Consider the following 16513-nt stretch of genomic DNA (forward strand, 5'->3'; position numbering starts at 1 on the left):
GCTGCAGTCAGTGTGCACAGTGTGCTCCACCGAAAGTCGTGAACTTCATCATGAACAGTCACGAACTTAGTGAGTTAAGTGTGTTTAATATAATAATTGAATTATCTCTACAGACAGAACATAACTTTGAATAAATCATACGATAATGAATCTGCATTGAGGCATTTTGTTGACTACTAAGAGTGCAGCATATACTGTATTCAACGTGGCATATAGGCATACTGTATCGCTTTTTGGTAAAATGGCTCGCCTACAGACATTGGAGGGTTAAAAACTCAAAATCTTCCAACAATTTCATTATGCGTAACACATGGCAACAACTCACGTTATAACACATGTGTTATGGAACGCTTGATTTGTGATGTATTCATTAAAATTAAAATGACAATAATATCACAATAATTAATGCTATACGAAATCGTGGGCTTGAGAACCAACAGCAAAATAATTTTTAGGCTAATTAAATGTTTAAAAAAAAATATATTACACATTATGACAAAACCTTACAGTAGGCTAAGTTTCGCTTAGATACATCTACTCTATAACCTATTTAATATTAATAACAGAATCTTTAGCCAATACCTCTTCAGCGTCACACAGTAAGTGCAGATAGAACAATGGCCGAATTGTACTGAAAGGAAACTGACCAAATTCTGTTTCAAATTAGCCACTAGTAAGCCTAAAGAATAGGAACTGTGTAGTTGCATAGTTATTATACCAAGAACTTGCAATTCCATTTAACCACATGATATACAGTACCAGTCAAAAGTTTGGACACACCTACTCATTCAATGGTTTTCTTTATATTGACTATTATCTACATTGTAGAATAATAGTGAAGGCATCAAAACTATGAAATAACACATATGGAATTATGTAGTAACCAAAAAAGTGTTACACATATATTTATTCAAAGTAGCTACCCTTTGCCTTGATGACAGCTTTGCATTCTCTCAATCAGCTTCATGAGGTAGTCACCTGGAATACAGGTGTGCCTTGTTAAAATGTGATTTGTGGAATTTCTTTCCTTTTTAATGCGTTTGAACCAATCAGTTGTGTTGTGAAAAGGTAGAGTTGGTATACAGAAGATAGCCTTATTTGGTAAAATACCAAGTCCATATTATGGCAAGAACAGCTCAAATAAGCGAAGACAAACTACAGTCCATCATTACTTTAAATCATATCAAAATTATTTATATAGCCCTTCTTACATCAGCTGATATATCAAAGTGCTGTACAGAAACCCAGCCTAAAACCCCAAACAGCAAGCAATGCAGGTGTAGAAGCACAGTAGCTAGGAAAAACTCCCTAGAAAGGCCAAAACCTAGGAAGAACCCTAGAGAGGAACCAGGCTATGAGGGGTGGCCAGTCCTCTTCTGCCTGTGCCGGGTGGAGATTATAAAAGAACATGGCCAAGATGTTCAAATGTTCATAAATGACCAGCATGGTCAAATAATAGTAATCACAGTGAACAGGTCAGGGTTCCATAGCCGCAGGCAGAACAGTTGAAACTGGAGCAGCAGCACGGCCAGGTGGACTGGGGACAACAAGGAGTCATCATGCCAGGTAGTCCTGAGGCATGGTCCAAGGGCTCAGGTCCTCTGAGAGAGAAAGAAAGAAAGAGAGAACAAGAGAATTAGAGAGAGCATACTTAAATTCACACAGGACACCGGATAAGACAGGAGAAATACTCCAGATATAACAGACTGACCCTAATGCAGCATAAATACTGGAGGCTGAGACAGGAGGGGTCAGGAGACACTGTGGCCCCATTCACTTTAAGACATGATGGTCAGTCAATCCAGAAAATGTAAAGAACTTTGAAAGTTTCTTCAAGTGCAGTCGCAAAAACCATCAAGCGCTTTGATGAAACTGGCTCTCATGAGGACCGCCACAGGAAAGATCCAGAGTTACCTCTGCTGAAGAGGATAAGTTCATTAGTGTTACCAGCTTCAGAAATTACAGCCCAAATAAATGTACACAGACACATCTCAGCATCAACTATTCAGAGGAGACTGTGTGAATCAGGCCTTCATGGTTGAATTGCTGCAAAGAAACCACTACTAAAGAACACCAATAAGAAGAAGATACTTGCTTGGGCCAAGAAACACAAGCAATGGACATTAGACTGGTGGAAATCTGTCCTTTGGTCCGATGAGTCCAAATGTTAGATTTTTTGTTCCAATCGCTGTGTCTTTGTGAGACGCAGAGTAGGTGAACGGATGATCTCTGCATGTGTGGTTCCCACCGTGAAGCATGAAGGAGGAGGTGTGATGGTGTGAGGGTGCTTTGCTGGTGACACTGTCAGTGATTTATTTAGAATTCAAGGCACACTTAACCAGCATGGCTACCACAGCATTCTGCAGCGATACGCCATCCCATCTGGTTTGCGCTTAGTGGGACTATCATTTGTTTTTCAACAGGACAATGACCCAACACAACTCCAGGCTGTGTAAGGGAAATTTGACCAAGAAGGAGAGTGATGGGGACAGTAGCTAGGAATCAGATGACCTGGCCTCCATAATTACCCGACCTCAACCCAAATGAGATGGTTTAGGATGAGTTGGACCACATAGTGAAGAAAAAGCAGCCAACAAGTGCTCAGCATATGTGGGAACTCCTTCAAGACTGTTGGAAAAGCATTCCAGGTGAAGCTGGTTGAGAGAATGCCAAGAGTGTGCAAACTGTCATCAAGGCAAAGGGTGGCTACTTTGAAGAATCTAAAATCAAAAATATATTTGGATTTGTTTAACACTTTTTTGGTTACTACATGATTCCATATGTGTTATTTCATAGTTTTGATATCTTCACTATTATTCTACAATGGTGAAAAACATAAAAATAAAGAAAAACCCTTGAATGAGTAGGTGTCCAAACTTTTGACTGGTACTGTATCTTCACTATTTATCTTTTAAGAAACGTTTTACAAATGCACATAATGAAAGTCAGTTATAAGATAAAAAACTGTAAAAGACAAAAGGAACATATATTTTGAAAGTGCATATGGCCAAAATATACCATAACATTAGAAAAACAACATAGGCAAACACTTACAATACATACAATAATGCACAAAACAATAGAATAATGAACACATTGGGATAATTGAGTTGATAATGAGGACTTGTACTTCACACCAGGTTAAAAAGATTCACAAAGACTAATGTAAGGAGGAACTTGCCACAGCCTAGTACATGCACTGTTTATGTTGAAAGCTATGAACAATGGCACCAGTCACTTAAAAAAACAAATGGTTGATGTCACTCAATATTGAGTCAACCCGCATGTTTTGTGTTGTATCATTGATGTCATTTGTTGGGTGCAAAAAGTATTACATTCTAGAACAAACTGCCTGGTCAAAGCTTAATTGGTTCAGTGGTTCCTATACTCTTATAAACTCAGCAAAAAAAAGAAACGCCCTTTTTTCAGGACCCTGTCTTTCAAAGATAATTTGTAAAAATCCAAATAACTTCACAGATCTTCATTGTAAAGGGTTTAAACACTGTTTCCCAAGCTTGTTCAATGAACCATGCACCTGTGGAACGGTCGTTAAGACACTAACAGCTTACAGATGGTAGGCAATTAAGGTTATGAAAACTTAAGACACTAAAGAGGCCTTTCTACTGACTCTGAAAAACATCAAAAGAAAGATGCCCAGGGTCCCTGCTCATCTGCGTGAACGTGCCTTAGGTATGCTGCAAGGAGGCATGAGGACTGCAGATGTGGCCAGGGCAATAAATCGCAATGTCCGTACTGTGAGACGCCTAAGACAGCGCTACAGGGAGACAGGACGGACAGCTGATTGTCCTCGTAGTGGCAGACCACGTGTAACAACACCTGCACAGGATCGGTACATCCAAACATCACACCTGCGGGACAGGTACAGGTGGCAACAACAACTGCCTGAGTTACACCAGGAACACACAATCCCACCATCAGTGCTCAGACTGTCCGCAATAGGCTGGACTGAGGCCTTTTAGGCCTGTTGTAAGGCAGGTCCTCACCAGACATCACCGGCAACAACGTCGCCTATGGGCACAAACCCACCGCCGCTGGACCAGACAGGACTGGCAAAAAGTGCTCTTCACTTACGAGTCGCGGTTTTGTCTCACCAGAGCTGATGGTCGGATTCGCGTTTATCGTCGAAGGAATGAGCGTTACACGTTACACCTGTACTCTGGAGCAGGATCGATTTGGAGGTGGAGGGTCCGTCATGGTCTGGGGCGGTGTGTCACAGCATCATCGGACTGAGCTTGTTGTCATTGCAGGCAATCTCAACGCTGTATGTTACAGGGAAGACATCTTCCTCCCTCATGTGGTACCCTTCCTGCAGGCTCCTCCTGACATGACCCTCCAGCATGACAATGTCACCAGCCATACTGATCGTTCTGTGCGTGATTTCCTGCAAGACAGGAATGTCAGTGTTCTGCCATGGCCAGCGAAGAGCCGGGATCTCAATCCCATTGAGCACGTCTGGGACCTGTTGGATTGGAGGGTGAGGGCTAGGGCCATTCCCCCCAGAATCGTCTGGGAACTTGCAGGTGCCTTGGTGGAAGAGTGGGGTAACATCTCACAGCAAGAACGGGCAAATCTGGTGCAGTCCATGAGGAGGAGATGCACTGCAGTACTTAATGCAGCTGGTGGCCACACCAGATACTGACTGTTACTTTGATTTTGACCCCCCCACCTTTGTTCAGGGACACATTATTCCATTTCTGTTAGTCACATGTCTGTGGAACTTGTTCAGTTTCTGTCTCAGTTGTTGAATCTTGTTATGTTCATACAAATATTTACACATGTTAACTTTGCTGAAAATAAATGCAGCTGACAGTGAGAGGACGTGTCTTTTTTTGCTGAGTTAACTTAATGTAAACGGGTTATTCAGTCTGGTACAATGTGGAAGTCTTAGTCACTAGGGAATTGAAGTTGTAATCCGGGAGGTTGCTACATTAGGTCAAATCACAAGATACTTAACATAAATTGCAGAAAATACCGAGGACAACAAAATAAATAACTCAAACTACTTGTAATGGTCTAAATGGAAAAGTTGCAAAGTCATGTTTTTTTGCTTATGTCTTACAGTGTGTTTTGTATCAATATGTTGCACTCACTAAAACGATCAATGGAGTTATTATGGAGACCCACACACAACTGTGCATGATAGAAACCTGGTATGTACAGATGTAGGATCTTAATTTGATCAATCTTTTGCAGGAAAACTTTCCTGCAATGCAGGAAATTTAAAATGTGTCGTGTATTTGAGGTTAAAAATTTGATCTCAAGTAATTTCAGACTTGATTTTCCCTTAAGAAAAATGTATTAACCTCTATAAAAATGTCCATTGATTATAATCCACATAATAATTCACATTTCCTGTTGCTGCAGTATCATTTTTCTGCTGGCTCTAATTAAGATGTATGGGATCACTGGTATGTAAAACACACACTGGTAACGGAATACATTGAACCCAGCTAAAAGGTTTGATAACTTAATGAAACAAATGAGGTTCTGATATGAATCATCAAATCAAATTTTATTTGTCACATGAGCCAAATACAACAGGTGTAGACTTTACAGTGAAATGCTTACTTACGAGCGCTTTCCAAATAACGCAGAGTTAAAAAGTAATAAAAAAAATAGAAAGTTGCAAACAATAAAATAACAGTAACGAGGCCATATACAAGGAGTACCGGTACCGAGTCAATGTGCAAGGGTAGGAGGTAGTTGAGGTAATTGAGGTAATATGTAGGGTAAACGTGGGATAACTATCCCCCCGGGGTAGATGCCCCCAGCCCTATAATTCTCACAGAAACCACTTTGTCGTCTATTTTTCACTTTCCCTGGCTGCCACTACTGTTGCTTAACTAAAAATATAATCTGTTTCATCCCAAAAATGTAAGTCATTCTAACAAAATGATTCTGAGGAAAATTATAATAATAATTTTTGTTGGGTCTGTTGGAAATTCGGAGGTAATTTGATCTAATATTCATCATTTAGAAAAAAGTTATATATCTAAATTATGAATATTATATATATATATATATATTTATCATCTATACACTTTATATATATACATACAATTAGGGAAGCTTAAATATAAATAATCCACTTGTTTTGAGATAAAAATTGTAATTAGCTTTTAATAAAGCAGTAAAATTTAAGGCAAGTGTGTTGGGGCTAACATTGGATTGCCCCCTGGGACCTTACATCAAAACCTCATCATAGTGAGGATATTAATAGTGAGATGTGCAATGGCATTTTGTTTCAATGTTTTGATTTTAGACTTTAGCTTTTAAGAGTTAATTACTAAAAAATGTCAAAATAAAATGTATAAAATAGAGTTTAACACTCTAATCTTGGGGGGGGGGGGGGGGMCAATACCTGTTAATTAAATGGAAAACATTTAATGAAATAACTACAAAATTGTAGCCACTTAATTCCCTCCATAACTTATTTGCCTTAGCATGACCATCATTCACATACCTCATTTTGACCAAACATTGCTTTTTTTGGATGCCAAGCAGTTGCCATACCAAGCGGTGATGCAGCCAGTCAAGACCCTCTGGATGGTGCAGCCAACATATTGAAAATCAAGATCATTTTATTGTCCATGAATGTTCAACAAAAAGATGTGTGTTCTACTTTATCCCAACCCCTTCGAAAGACACCCATAGCGTACACACACAGAGGGTGGCGAGGTTAAAGCAGAGGGTCAGCCATAGTACGACGCCCCTGGAGTAGTTAAGGGAGTAAGTGCCTTGCTCAAGTGCACAACGACAGGAGACGGCATCTAGGATACAGGAGTACCAGTGCTTTTGCTGTACAGAATCCCCTATTTGTGCTTTTCAACCATCTCTGCTGCTATATGAGTGAGGGGGACACTGACGATAACTTTGTTATAGAGGTAACAACAGACAATGCTGTTCAATCAGTGCTATGCACGGTCAATTACTAACTCTGGCACCCCAATGAAAAGTTTTTCTACATACAAAAAAAGTTTTGTCAGTTGATGCCTGATGGCACATCATAAGGGCGTCCATTGTTGGGTGTTCCAAAGCCTCATTCCTCTTCACTGCTATTTCACTGGTCTACCAGCAACATGACTGTCTGTGTAACAGCAGCAGGGAGCCTAGCAGTTAGAAGGTTGGGCCAGTAACCGAAAGGTAGCTGGTTCGAATACCCAAGCTGCACCTATGTGACAATGAAGTATAAATATGTTGTATATATATATGGGATTTAAAGGGTGTTGTGTGGGTTGCTGTTTACATTGTGGGTTAAAAGCTATGCAGATGGGAGAGTTATGGACGTGCTGTGCAAAACATAAAACACCCACTTCCTACTTTGACTTTCACCAAATTAGCTCACCTCCCCTTCTTCACTGGTAGTGGTGGTTGTGTGTATGTATGTTTTGGGGGAGGTGCAAAGAAGGAGGTCAAGAGGTTAGGATAAGCAGAGGTTAAATTGGGCGGGAATGCAGAAGTAGAAGAATGGTGTCTCACCACTTTTTGCATGATGGGAAAAACCTAGTAAACACTTGTGATGTAATACCAAACTGCATTTTTAAATTGAGCCATTAGTTAGGTTGGCTGCTATACCGTCAAAATACCATGGAATGATTAGGTGTACTATCCTAAAAATAACATGGAATGATTAGGTGTACTATCCTACAAATACCATGGAATGATTAGGTGGAATTTCCTCAAAATACCATGGAAATCCCTGTGAATAAGCAACACAAACTTAATATTGTTGAATTAAAAAAGGGTGAGACTCCCATTTCCAAGTTACACTGCCTCACACACAACATATTTGTAAGGAGAACTTTGTGGATGGAAAGAACAACTTGCAAAACTTTGATGGACCGAAGGCGACGAAAGAAAGTTCAACTGTATAGATCTAACATGGTAGCTAGTTTCTTTTGAGTTTGAACTAACTTTATCCTTGTCACTCCACCTGTCTTGAAAAGTGATGTCCTTTCAACCACTTTCTATGGACCCTTTTCTGATTTCTCTGTATTCTCCATTTTATATCTGATATACGGACATCTAAGTAGGAAAACCTAAGCTGCATGAAACATACGCAGTGGGTCAGCAACGAGGAAGGTTGTATGGAGTTCAGCAATCGTACAAGGTCTTACCGAGTTCCCACTCTTATTACACTGGTATACCACCCTGCATACCACTGCTGGCTTGCTTCTGAAGCTAAGCAGGGTTGGTCCTGGTCAGTCCCTGGATGGGAGACCAGGTGCTGCTGGAAGTGGTGTTGGAGGGCCAGTAGGAGGCACTCTTTCCTCTGGTCTAAACAAAGATCCCAATGCCCCAGGGCAGTGATTGGGGACACTGCTCTGTGTAGGGTGCCGTCTTTCGGATGGGATGTTAAACGGGTGTCCTGACTCTCTGAGGTCATTAAAGATCCCATGGCACTTATCGTAAGAGTAGGGGTGTTAACCCCGGTGTCCTGGCTAAATTCCCAATCTGGCCCTCTACCATCACGGTCACCTAATAATCCCCAGTTTACAATTGGCTCATTCATCCCCCTCCTCTCCCCTGTAACTATTCCCCAGGTCGTTGCTGCAAATGAGAACGTGTTCTCAGTCAACTTACCTGGTAAAATAACGGTAAAATAAAAAATAATAAAAAATAATGGCTGCATGGTACATGAGTAAGGATGTTTCTTTTCAATTATGTTTCCATTCACTGATTTAATGATGTTGGTGATATTATATTGACCAAGATGTCCTCTCTTTTTCTTGTTACATTTAATGAAAATGTAGCTTCATAAGCAACAGCATAAACCTTTGGGCTCACATAACATAACATAACCTCAGTGGTGTAAAGTACTTAAGTAAAAATACTTTAAAGTACTACTTAAGTAGTTTTTTGGGGTATCTGTACTTTACTATTTATATTTTACTTGTACTCCACTACATTCCTAAAGAAAATATGTACTTTATACTCCCATACATATTCCCTTGACACCCTAAAGTACTCGTTACATTACAAATGCTCTGGCAGGACAGCAATATGGTCCAATTGACACACCTATCAATATAACATGTCATTCCTACTGCCTCTGATCTGGCGGACTTACTAGACACAAATACTGCCGTTTGTAAATTATGTCTGAGTGTTGGAGTGTGTGTCACTGGCTGTCTGTAAAAATTAAAAAAACAAGAACATTTTGCCATCTGGTTGGCTTAATATAAGCATTTACTTTTTACACTTACTCAAGTATTATTATTGAGTACTTTTTCCACCACTGTACTTAAGTACATTTAAAACCAGATTGTTTATACTTTTACTCAAGTACTATTTTACTGGGTGACTTTCACTTTTACTTGAGTCATTTTCTAGTAAGGTATCTTTACTTTTACTCAAGTAGGACAAATGAGTACTTTTCCCACCACTGCATAACCTCTGCATAAAACTGTTCAAAGTACAATATTTAGAGGCATCAAAACATGAGGTGATCATGGTAGTTAATGAAAGACAATAAATGGAAAGAAGATGTGATGAAAATAGAATAGTTTAGTTAGAAGCAATTCCAGTAAAGTAATAGTAGTAATGATGAACCGTCTACTGATCATTGATCAAATTAGTTGAAAAAAAAAAACAGCTCAAGAGAATTCAAATTCAATTTTCTCAATGAAGATGAGACTGCAAAACAACAAGGACACGAGGCTACGCTGCTGCTGCTCTGCCTAAGAGGCATTACCGGACGGCCGCCCAAAACGGTTTGTCAGTTTGTCTTTAGAGTGTGTTCTACACTTTTGTTTTCGTGGCATAATCGTAACAAGAGATTTGATACCTAGAAGAAGAGACATGTAGTAAACACAGTGAAGCATTATTGTAAATAGCCAAGAGGGACACCATGTTGACATGCAAGATACAGATGAAGAGCCGGAAGATCAAGAGCCAGAAGGGAAGTGGCATACTGCAAACATGGTATTACATATTAGAATGTACAGTATTGTGTGCGATTTAGGTGAGAACACCTGAGGGGAGAACATATTGATTCAGCATCTATCCAATATTGTCACAGAATACATCATCTTGTATTTATCGTTTCCACCTTTGGAGAAGATACATGAAACATCCAATGAGAATGTGCCAGATGTACCATCACAGTGATGGCTGTTTATGATACCAGTAGAGGTTGACTGACTGGAGATGGAGTGCTTGCGTGATGGCATAGCCTACACAGCCAAAATATCCTAAGATATAAAGAAAACTTAATTCATACCGTCTTACTGGCATTGTAACCCTGGAAATTCATATACGCTGTCATCTACAACAGATACATACTACTATAGTATGTAAGGATTCCAAAGGTAGCTTGACTATACACATCAGGTTTATGTCTGTGAATTGGTTCAATCTGCGTAAGGTAATGATGATGTTTATCATTCTCAGTGGGCGTCACAGCCTTTGGTTATGTCCCAAATATTCCCACATAGTGCACTATTTTTGACCAGAGCCATATGGGTCCCGGGCCAAAAGTAGTGCACTATCAAGGGAATAGGGTGGCATTTGGGATGCATCTGCAGCTATATTACATAATCTGTTTGATTGAGGACCCCCATCCTAATCCAGATTTACTTATCTCAGGTGCTACCTTTTCAGAGGCTTGTATAGGATATCAATGGGTCAGGGTGCTGTTTGTTAAGTGTTGTTTCTTGTTTGTGTTTTCCCTCTAGTTATCAGTCACTCTTACTTCTGAGGTTGTGTGGTACTACACACTTCCTAATGTAAAGGTTGGCTACATGAATGTAATATGAATACATGGTAGTGTGCTTTCAACAACATTTTTTGTGCAGTTTAAATTTCCATGGTGACTTACGTTTCTACCCATTTAGAGAATGACAGTGTTAAGTGAGAATGTGGCCAGATTTAGTACATGCCATTTTCCCCCCAAATTGAATGTCAAATCAAACTGGAAGTGAGAATGTTTGTCTAAAAAGTAGTAAAACATCAGCTTTAAAGTCTTGAACCAAACTTGTAATGTTACAGAGTAGTTCTGGCTAAAAGGGTATTACATTCCTGTTCTTCAATAAGCTTGAAACAGGCGTGGGTGTATAAACATCATTATTCAAAAGTGTGTCTTACTTGATACAGCATTTGTGGAACTAAAAGAAAAAATATATATATTTTGCAAGGCACATATTTAGGAAAATAAGTCCAAGAAGTTCACAGTAAATTCAGACAGAAGTTGAACAACAATAACAACAACAACATTATGAAGGTAAAGTTTCATGCTTTAAAACATTTACAACTAAATATTTGTGAAAAAGTTTAATTCAACCTCAATTTCATGACAGGAAAAACTGTTAAAACTCTATAACCATTTCAGTCAACTTGATCCATGTTAATAACAACGATACAGAAAAACAAAGACTTATTTAAGATACTTCATAATTCTGTTCATTACAGAAACAAAGACAACTTTGGCAGATAAACAGTTACTAAACACGTTTTTAGAACATTAAGGGATGTATTTTGTAATTAAATTGTACTCAAAATAATCATGTTAGCGACTTTACAGGTTATAAACTGAATATTACTATTCACCAAATATATTCTTACACAATTTATATATATCAAAACATAATTTGAGGTTATTGTATTCCCTTTGAGAGATGTTAGTCAGTGATCAAAACATTGTTATATGATCTTTTAGGTAGAAGGACAAGGTAGAAATTACAAGGTTTGTTCATATTAAGTCAAAGGCTACGAAACCGACCGGCGCCTAATTAAAGTAAATAAAAACGTTAAAAAATGTACATATTGAAAATCTTAGTAATTCTTACCATTGACTTGTTCAGAAATGTCTCATGTGTCGTTCTCTGATACGATAGTTTCTGTTGTTTCAGTCAATGCTCAAAATGGAGCGAGAGAGAGAGAGAAAGAGGAAGAGCGATGGAAAGGGAGAGAGAGAGAAGAGAGCAAAGTTATTTCCGACGAGAAAAGCGCCAACAGGAACAAAAAAATAAAAACACTGAAGAGGATACTGAGTTATTCCCTGAACGAATATGAAAATAAATAAACGGTGTTCAGTTATTTTTTTCAATATCCCCAAGTTTTCGGTAGCCTAATTGCAATAGCCACTTTCAATCAATTATGAACTTGCCTTGCACAAAACTTTCAGGATTACACGAATGGCTTAAATATTTCTTTGAAAATCACAAATAGTTTTGATTTGGAATTTTAGTGCATGTGATTTTGTTTGCTACTTCAGTAACCCATAACTTATTGCTTGTTTGTCATAGATATAGATATAGCATCAAATCTGCCCAATATTCCATTCATTAATCAATTGCTACAGAAGATCTTTAAGAACATAAACAGTTCTGTGTTCAGAAGAATGATCGATTAAGAGGTGGTCCTAGACGTGTCACCCACCAAGATTGTTCTGCTCGTAGCTACCCCCACCAAGTGGACACGTTGAGATAACGCATCGCATGTGCACATAAATGAACTAAAATGGTTCAAATGTATCATGTTTTTCCTCAACTCACAACATAGCCCACCACGAACATTATTTTTATGTTGTATTATCCTTCATTTAACAGTAATCCGTTAACAGGCCTGTAAGGGAAATTATCAAATGGTCATAGAATACTGCACTTTATTTTCAAATTAAGATGGGTTTTTTTAATACTGAATGCAGGCTACTGCAGCGAAGTAAACATTTTAAATACAATAGCCTACCAAACAATATAAAATCAAACATATAAAATACATGCACATATAGGCTACATTGTTACATATGCTGGCTAAAGCCAAACTCTGATTTCTTCAGCATATCGAAGTTGCTATATCTTATCAAACATGACAAGAGGCATGCCTGCTAACTACAATGATGTTAGCTTACTTTCACGGGAAAATTTCACAACAAATTTAAGAATTAACTGTTGTGAACTATCTGGTTAAATCCCTTTGTATTTTAAATGTATTACATTTATTAGAAGCTATTACACGAAAATCTTTTTTTGAGTCATCGTTAATTATTGTGTTATAAAATTGTTAACTTATGTTTAGGAACGATAGAACAATTTTTCAAATTTCTCATCAAAAGTTCCACTGAAAGCACAAACGAAAAGCTATCGAAAAGGCATATAATTACAAATCAACGCTCACCTTCAACGAATCAGACCATCACAAGGGCAAAACATTACATGAAATAGCTTTCCAGGTGTAACTGTGAACATGTCATTGAATACACCTTTGTTTTCTTTGATTTTCTATTGTATAAATTGTGTAGTAATTATAATGATAATAATATAAATAATAGGATACAAATAATATGAATTATATAGGCTACAATAGACATCTGAAATGGTGTCAAGACTGCCTACTAACTTAACAATTCATGTTTGCAGAGTACATTCCGTTTGAAATTCAACACACATGCCGTATGAATAATTACAAAACAGAACTCAAGAGACTTGATCAGTTCCTACATCGAAAAAAACAAGGAACAGTATGGCGCGACCTCGAAGTTATGCTTTGGAAGCCCATCAGAATCATATTGAATCTTGTACAATTTCGAAATGACAAGAACATACTGGATCCCTGTATCAAAATTGACTCAATTCTTTCAATGTACTGTACTTCATACCAATTGTCTAAGTTGTTGTCGGTTGGGAAGCAGCTAGCTAGCTACCTGTTGAGTTGAAAGAAAGCGCCTCCCGCCCATCTCAATAATAGGCTGTGTGTGAGGGAGGGTCGATAGACTGAAGTTATTTGGTCCGTCAGATAGGAGCGTTTACTAATCCAACATTATCACTATTGAAGTTGAATACTGTATAAAACGTATGTCAAAAAGTCGTTTTAAAAATGTATAAATTAAATAGGCCTATAGAACAATAGCAACATGTTATTCGTGGAGGAGTCAACTGGAGAGAAGTACTGTCTCACATTAAGCTGTCATCAACTAATGTAGTAGTCTATCAATCACAAATGTTTCATCATGAAGTTGTGGCTTTCTATATGGTTTCATCAATAGTCTTATTTTTGGTCTGAATTCAATGTTTTCCTCCTCGTTTAAACTGTTAATATAACTACAAATGAGAAAAGAAAAACAATTAGAAATAATCAATAAATTCAATCAATAAAATCTGTGAAACTCTAACAGCCTTACTGCCTGTGCCTGACAAGCACACACTATTGCCCAAAGTCTAAGAAAGAAAATTATGCATTCATAAAACGTTATTCAACGTAGTCCAAAGCAGGCTACCCTCAGAATAGCCAACATTTCAACATTTCTCCAGTAGTCCCTTATCTCACATGATGGAATGCTCTTATTTTAGTCAAGTCTCACATGTAGCATAGATTAATGTAATTCCCGTGTATTGATATACACAGTGAAGTTAAAGAGAGGCACAACTTTGGTTTTAGAAGTTATTTTATCCAGTCTGATAAACACTCCAAACAGTACACCCGACCGCTTGGAGGTATCTGCATGGTCCTAAAGCACACCGGAGCTCGTTTTGTATCTCATTCCAATCATAAAACTGGGGGGGACAAAATGATTGGCACCCTTAATAAAGATTAACAAAAAAGACTGCATAAAATGAATAATACAAATACTGAGGTACTGTATTTTGTATGCCCAAATTTTTATTTTATACTAATACAATTGCTCAGATAAAGAGATGATGTTTAACAAGTCATATTTTTTTCTCTCACTGAGATAGGATCAAAATGATTGGCACCCATGTTTTCAGTACCTTTCAATACCTCACCTTGCAAGGATAACGGCACTGAACCTTTAAAAAAAATGGAGAACACATTGGGAGGGACCTTAGACCATTCTTCCATACAGAATCTTTCCAGGTCATTGATATCCGCTTATGGCCTGCCCTGTTTAGTTAAAACCACACGTTTTCAATGGTTTTCAGACTAAGATGGCCATTGCACAATTAAGATTTTGTGGTCAATTAACAATTTCTTTGTGGATTTTGTTGTGTCCTTGGGGTTATTGTGTTGCTGGAAGATCCACGTGCGGCCAAGTGTCAGCCTCCTGGCAGAGGCAACCAGGTTTTTATCTAAAATGTCCTGGTTCTGGGTAAAGTTCATGATGCCGTTGACCAAACAAGGGCCCCAGGACCAGTGGAGACAAAATAGCCTCAAAACATCAAAGATCCACCACCATATTGTATAGTAGGTATGTGGTTCTTTTCTGCTTATGCATTTCGACACCAAACCCACCACTGGTGTCGGTGGCCAAAGAGCTTATTTTTCATGTCATCTGACAGGTTCCAATCCAAGTGCCAATGCCATTTAGCAAACTCTCAGACCCCCTGAATGAGACATGAGTCCCCCTAAATGCAACAAAGTCAAACTTTGGGGAGGTCTGAAATAATGAATGCTAATTTAACCATTCTCCTATTTGTTAAAAATGTAACTTGTACAGTGGTAAATATTAAAATAAATGCTTATTCCAAATTAAATGAACACCCCCACCTCTGTGTCATGGTTTAAACCATTTCCCCCCCATGTGGCTGCACCCGGGACAGTCCCATATCTCAGCCCCTTTTCAGGTTTCCCCAACTTTTCCTTTTACAAAAAAGGTCCTTCTGTCAGCAAGACGAACCAATTAATTCATGCTGCAAGAGTGAAGACCCAATGACAATTGCTGAATGTCATTACACTTTTTGTTTGACAGTAAGATTAGTTGTGTTCACTCCAAATAAAAAGGTTGCTGGTTCCAATCCCCGAGCCAGCAAGGTGGAAGAATCTGCTGTTCTGCCCTTGACCAAGGCAGTTTACCCCCAACAACAATTTTTTCCCCAGGCGCCGATGACGTGGATGTCGACTAAGGAACCCCCCCCACCCCACCTCTCTGATTCAGAGGGATTGGGTTAAATGTGGAAGACACATTTCGGTTGAATGCATTTAGTTGTGCAACTGACTAGGTATCCTCCAAATGTAGGAGGTACTGTGTAAAAAATTGAGACCCCCCTGAATGTCACGGTATAGTTCACACTCTGCATGCACACCAGTGGTGAGCATGGCGTCAATAAGGATGCATTAGCAGAAAATAACCCCATACCTACTGTAAAATATGGTGGTGGGTCTTTGATGTTATGGGGCTATTTTGCTTTCACTGGTCCTGGGGCCCTTGTTATGGTCAACTGCATCGTGAACTTAACCCAGTATCAGGACATTTTAGCCAAAAACCTGGTTGCCTCTTGATTGACGACTCAAAGTGAATTCTTCCGCTGCTCTATGATCGCGAAACGTTTGTGGGCGTGGCTAGGTGTTTGCCCAGAGCAATGTGTTTGGGTAGCCAGGCAAGATTGCTGAAACTTGGCCTCAAGTGGATCTTCCAGCAAAGACAATAACCCCAAGCACACATCAAAATCCACAAAGAAATTGTTAATTGACCACAAAAAAAAACCATTTCAGAACTGACTACATATGGGGCTTACGGGACTTGCAGTCCTCCTTGGCATTACCAACGCAACAGTGGCTGGGCTGAAGCCCTCAACTGAATGCCTATAAAATTGCC

The 16513-nt window shown here is 38.8% G+C and overlaps 1 long non-coding RNA gene across 1 annotated transcript; it reads right to left on the bottom strand.

The window, feature by feature from the left end:
* Positions 1-783: 783 nt before the first annotated feature.
* On the bottom strand, positions 784-12519 carry LOC139029385 (uncharacterized). Its single transcript, XR_011481687.1, has 2 exons — positions 11808-12519; positions 784-1601 (listed from the first exon to the last, which is right to left on the bottom strand). It is a non-coding gene; the product is annotated as an uncharacterized lncRNA (long non-coding RNA).
* Positions 12520-16513: the final 3994 nt, after the last annotated feature.

This window comes from Salvelinus sp. IW2-2015, linkage group LG20, assembly GCF_002910315.2.
Source record: "Salvelinus sp. IW2-2015 linkage group LG20, ASM291031v2, whole genome shotgun sequence".
Classification (NCBI taxonomy): domain Eukaryota; kingdom Metazoa; phylum Chordata; class Actinopteri; order Salmoniformes; family Salmonidae; genus Salvelinus; species Salvelinus sp. IW2-2015.